Below are 5672 nucleotides of genomic sequence, written 5' to 3' on the forward strand. Positions count from 1 at the left end.
AGGTCATTATATTTCATTGAATATTCATTTAAGTTTCAGTTGACTTTGACTTTCATTTTCAAATATAAATATTATGTCCTACATAGCCAGGGCTGCATGGACTTGGTTATCCTTGTTGGAATAATGGTTCTCCTCTCCCTGGGGAAGTCACTAAGAACAGTTAAGGACTGGGAAGCAGGGGGTTGAAATCTAAGAAAGTAAAGATTTTTTTGAGGGAACAAATCTAGTAATCCAGAAATGGTGACTAGAAGTTCATTTTCTATTCAGTCTTCATGGATTATATCACTCTAGTTAACAGCTGGTTCTAAATATGATGGTTAAACTTTCAAGGTCTTCATTCTTTAAATGGAATTCTTCAAGCGTTACCACCACATTTTCCTGAGAATGATTCTGAATGCCAGAATGAGGGTCAGTAATGACAGTAACACCACAGCAATTAAGGGCCAGTCTGTGGGTTTGTGTATAATATTTCTATTTGTTAATATGAAGTTTAAACGAGATTTTTAAGTGTGTGTAAATATCTCCTAATGTAATCTGAAGAGTCCCTAAAAGTCTAGGCAATACTTTACTCAATTTTTCAAGTGCAATACATTTTCTAATCTGATTCTGAGAACTTGAATCTATCAGTGGAAAGGCTGGTATCATACTCTTTGACTCTTGTGATTTGGTGAATTCTTCATTTAAAATATATTGTCATCCGTAAAACTTTCTGATCCTCAGATTTAATGTTTCTTTTTTTTTTTTCAAGTTCTCATAACTTGGCAGTGGTTTAATAGCTATATCTGAGTCTGTAAAAGACAATGGTTCATCCAAGCTGTCCTGAATTTCCTGCGAGACAGGTAATGACTATCTGGATCAGAGTTTATGTCATCTTCAAGTTCTTTAACCAGAAGAGCTGAAGAGGGTTTCACACACACGGAAGCATAATTCTGTCTTCTACTCAAAGTCTCCTTTAGAACTTTAAGTGTGCCTTTGCAACTTCAGGGCATACCAACACTGAACTAGAAATTGACCTAGAAACTTGGTTTGATTTGTCAAGTTTCCTCTTAAAATGTTCAGCACTTTTCTTACTTATGCCTATTAGAGTTATTTCTGAACTCTTTGAATTTATTTTCAGAAATTTCTGAAGCTTCTAATTTTTCTCACAAAGATCTAATTGAAGAAATTTGATTATTTACTTTCTGTAAAAGAAGTACACAAGCATCTGCTTTCTCCTGATTATCTAATCTGCAATTGCCTAACTGCTCAGTGACATCTATCACTGTCCGTTTTTGCCTCCTTGCTTGAAGTTAGCCTTTTGGCCAGCTTTCTTTGTCATTAGGATTTTTTTTTTTTTTTTTTTTTTTGCCTTTGGTCTATTTTCTGGTAGAATGGAGCAAACAAAGTCTTGCTCATTATCACTGCTACTATCACTATGAGCGCTAGAAAAACTAGATTCATATTGACTTCTCAGAATCACCAGGATTGTCAGCGTCTGATGTTTTAATGGCCTTACTGCACAACTGTACTTCTCCAGAATGGCCACTTTGTCCTTCCTGTAGCATCTGAAAATTAGGATGCCTTTCTTCTTGAACCCACACTGAAGTTTTAGAAATTTGTGCTTTAAAAACTTAGATGCTTTATAATAAAAATCGCTGCAAAACACTTTCTTTCAGTAATATTATAGGCTTTATTGGTTTTGGTAGAAATTTTATATTTCTGTTTTGGTGCAATTCCTAGCTTCTTCTGACATATGGGATGACCATGGAGCCTGATAATAGAATATTCGTCCATGATATCGCTGTAGTGAGCAGGTGTGATAAACTACCCACACCCCCTTAAGAATTCTCTGTAATATTCTCTTCTAAAAGCTGTTCAACAATATGTAGAGCTTTTCTCTCAAACTCAGTCTTCTTCCTCACAGTTTCTTCTGGTTCTGCTTTCCTTTTCAAAGCATCTTCTGGTCTGTTAAGTAAGTACCTGTGGCATTTTGGGGTGGGGGCGGGGAGTGTGGGGAGCTTGGGCTTTGAGGGCCACTGGATTGACTCCAGGAATCATTTATTGGCAAAATGTTGAAAGCTTTCTTTTTAAGATTTTTGTAAAGATGGCAGCTACAATCATTTCTATTTAACATTGTTCTTAAGGACCTAGACAAGACTGTAAGCAAGGAAAAAAGAAATACTGGCATAAGGATTAGAAAGCAAGAAATAAGCTATCATTATTCTCAGATGATATGTTTTGTACCTGTAAAACTAAAAAGAATCCACAAATCAATTATTTAATTTCCCGAGTAGCTTTAGCAAGTTTTCTGGATACAAGATCAATGTGTAAAAGCCAATATATTTCTATATACCTATAGCAGCCAGACAATGTACTTTTAAAAAAGTATTACCTACAATAGTATTAAAACTATCAAATCCTGAGGAATAAATAAAATAAGTGTAGAAGACTCTCATGCAAAAAATATAAACTGTTATTGAGGGGAATTTTATAAATCCTAAGTAAAGAGAGTAATAAACAAAGTTCACACATTAGAAGACACAATATTGTCAACCTGTCAACACTCCCCTAACTGATTGATGGTTTTAGTGCAACTCTAATCAAATCACAAGAGTATTTTCTTAAAATGTTTGTATATATATGTAACTTGGCAAGTTAATTTTAAAAATTATATGAATATACAAAAAGCCAAAACTAGCTAAGACACATCAATAAAGAACAAGTGAGAAAAGACTTGCTTTACCAGATAACAAGGAATATTTTAAATCCATAATAACTAATAAAGAATGGTATTGTCACAAGGCTAGTCTGCTATTCTAGATCAATGGAATAGAGAAGAGAGCTCAGGAAGATCCTCGAGCATATATTGAAACTTGTTTTATGAAAAAGTTGGGACTGATAGCTCTAGGGGAAGGCATAGACTTTTTAATAAATGGTGTTTGAACAATCGGGTAGTATATATATAAAAAAAGTTTAATCCCTACTTCATAACATACACAGAAATTAATCCTAAACGGATTATAGCTTTAAATGTAAAAAATAAAACAAAACCTTAAGAAAGCAATATAGCCATGTGTTGGGATAGAAAAAGCAAAAGCTTTACCAGGTTAAAAAAGATTGATAAATTTGACTTTATAAAATTAACAACTTTATATAGCACAGACAAGATATTTATAGCACATATAACCAGTAAAGAGCTGATATTCACATTATAAAAAGATCTATAAGTCAACATGAAAAAGAGAAAATCTAATAAAATAAAAGGCAAGAGATTTGAGCAGGCATTTCATAGACAAGGATATCCAAATGGCCAATAGATACAGAGAAAATTACTCAACTATAGTAATTATCATGGAAATGCAAGTTAAAACAATAATTAGATGCCTTGATTTGTGCATTAATATAGCAAAAACAAAAAGACTGATATTTCCAGGTGTTGGCAAGAATATGGAACAATCGGAATTTTATGCGTTGTTGGTCACTAACCATTCAATCTCAGAGCCAGCAGCAGAAGTGGGACAGCGATGGGGAGCTGGAAGAGAAGTCTCTTGCCTCTGTGGGTCAGCTGGCCCATCTTTTGGTCAGTGGAGCCTGCAGTTGGGGAAGGAGAGCAGAGTGAAGTGCAAAGGAGAGAAAGGAAAGCTGGAACCCATCAGGTACACACAATGCAAACACTTATGAAGGCAATAATTTTGTATTACTTTGCATTCATTCCTTCCTTTCTTCCAGGTCTCCTGCAAATTCTTCTTTTGGCTAATTCTAACCCATCACCAGAAAGGAAGAGGTTTCTGGGAAACATAGGTTACAGTTTAACAAATCAACTACAATTATTCAACACATTTTACAGTAAAAATTTCAATGACATTTTTATAGGGTAAAAACCTAGGCTTTGGAATCAAGCAATCCTAGATTTGAAGTTTTTAAATTTATTGAAGTGACATTGGTTAATAAAATTATATAGGTTTCAAGTGTACAATTCAATAATATATCATCTGTATATTGCGTTGTGTTTACCACCCAAAGTTAAACTTTCTTCCGTTACCATATATTTGACCTCCTTTACCCTCATTTGCCTTCCCTGCTCCCTCTTTTTCCTCTGGTAACCACTAAACTATTGTCTGTGTCTATAAGTCTGTCTTCTTCATTTGTTGCTTTCCGTTTTATATCCCACATATGAATGAAATCATATGGTTCTCAACTTTTTCTCTTTATTTCACTTAGAGTGATAATCTCAAGATTCATCCATTTTGTCACAAATGGCAGTATTTCCTCATTTCTTATGGCTGAGTAATATTCCATTGTATATATGTACCACTTCTTTATTGAATTTTAATATAATCTTTTATTATTTGTGTGATCTTGGGAAAGTTACTTAATTCCTTTGAGTCTTGGTTTCTTTGCCCACAAAATAAGGAAGATGGTATATGAGTCATAGAGTTGTTTAGTATTAAATATTATATTGCATACATATTTTTCAAGACAGTGCCTAGTTCATTAAGAGCTTCAATAATGTTTTCCTTTAGCAATATTACTACTGTTAACTTGTAAAGATACTCGAATATTAGAATCTCCTGAAGAACTTTTAAAATATGCTGATACAGACTCTGCCTAGAGAGATTGTGATTTATTTGATATATTTCCCTGTCAGTAAGGGACCAGTGTAGACAGGATACTCTCTACCTTATGAAATTCCTCAGTCACAGACTAAGTCAAACTCTGTTAGCTTTTCCTAGACCAGCATCCTTTGTTTACAGGTTTTGTTACTTTTTTTTTTAAATGCATTCTCGACATGTTTCAGAGGGTGTACTCTCATGTTCTTTATATTTACAAGTCACTCCGATGACCTTGAGTGAAAATGTGAGAAATCCTTGAAAGGAACATAGGAAACATCCCCATTTTCACCAACATTATTTTGGAAAGCTGGTGCTATAGAAAGCTAAACTCATAGATTTTGTTTAGATTCCTGCTACTTATAGCTACAGTGTGTGCCCTTTTAATGAACTTTATAGCAAATTGGGGCATGGGATGAACAAGAGACATTTTTAATGTATCCTCCTCATCAGTGACTACAGAACGAAGTAATGTTATACAACCAGAAATGTAAATGTGAGATAGTGTGGTGGATTAATTCACAGGTATGCTGAATGTAATATGAATGAAGAGAAGTGAAAATTTGCTTTTTAGAATTTAGTGGCAAGGTAACTACCAGTCTTTAATTTGTACATGAGTTCCTTTTCATTGGTAGGCACTCTTTAATGCTTAAAATTTTAATACTCTATGGAGAGGATTTAAATGTATTTTTAAATGCCATTTGTTGTGTGTTCTGGGAAAATGAAGTGGAAATGGGAATATTAGGTTCGTAATGTGTTGTTGAAAATAAATCCCATTTTACTTTTACACCACAGTATTCATATATTTTTCATAAAAATTAGTTTATTCACATTTTAAGATTTAAGATCTACCTTTCAGATCTGCCCATCTCTGGTTTGTAGGCTGCTCTTTTTTTTTTCCTTTTGCAAGTGGGTTGGCAGCTCAATTGTTAGAGTTCTGTTTTCTAAGATTGTACCGCTATACTCAAGCCTATGGTTTCTTTGAACTAAACCAATGGTATGAATAAATGAAAATCAGAAAAAATGAAGAAAGACACAATTATTAAAATATATTTGAGAGTAGTGGCATAGTTAAAACTTTGA

At 33.8% G+C, this 5672-nt stretch overlaps 1 pseudogene; it reads right to left on the reverse strand.

The window, feature by feature from the left end:
- Positions 1–291: 291 nt before the first annotated feature.
- On the reverse strand, positions 292–5458 carry LOC120608955 (putative RNA polymerase II subunit B1 CTD phosphatase RPAP2; annotated as a pseudogene).
- Between the last annotated feature and the right edge of the window lie 214 nt (positions 5459–5672).

This window comes from Pteropus medius, unplaced genomic scaffold (genome assembly GCF_902729225.1).
Source record: "Pteropus medius unplaced genomic scaffold, Ma_sr-lr_union100, whole genome shotgun sequence".
NCBI lineage: Eukaryota > Metazoa > Chordata > Mammalia > Chiroptera > Pteropodidae > Pteropus > Pteropus medius.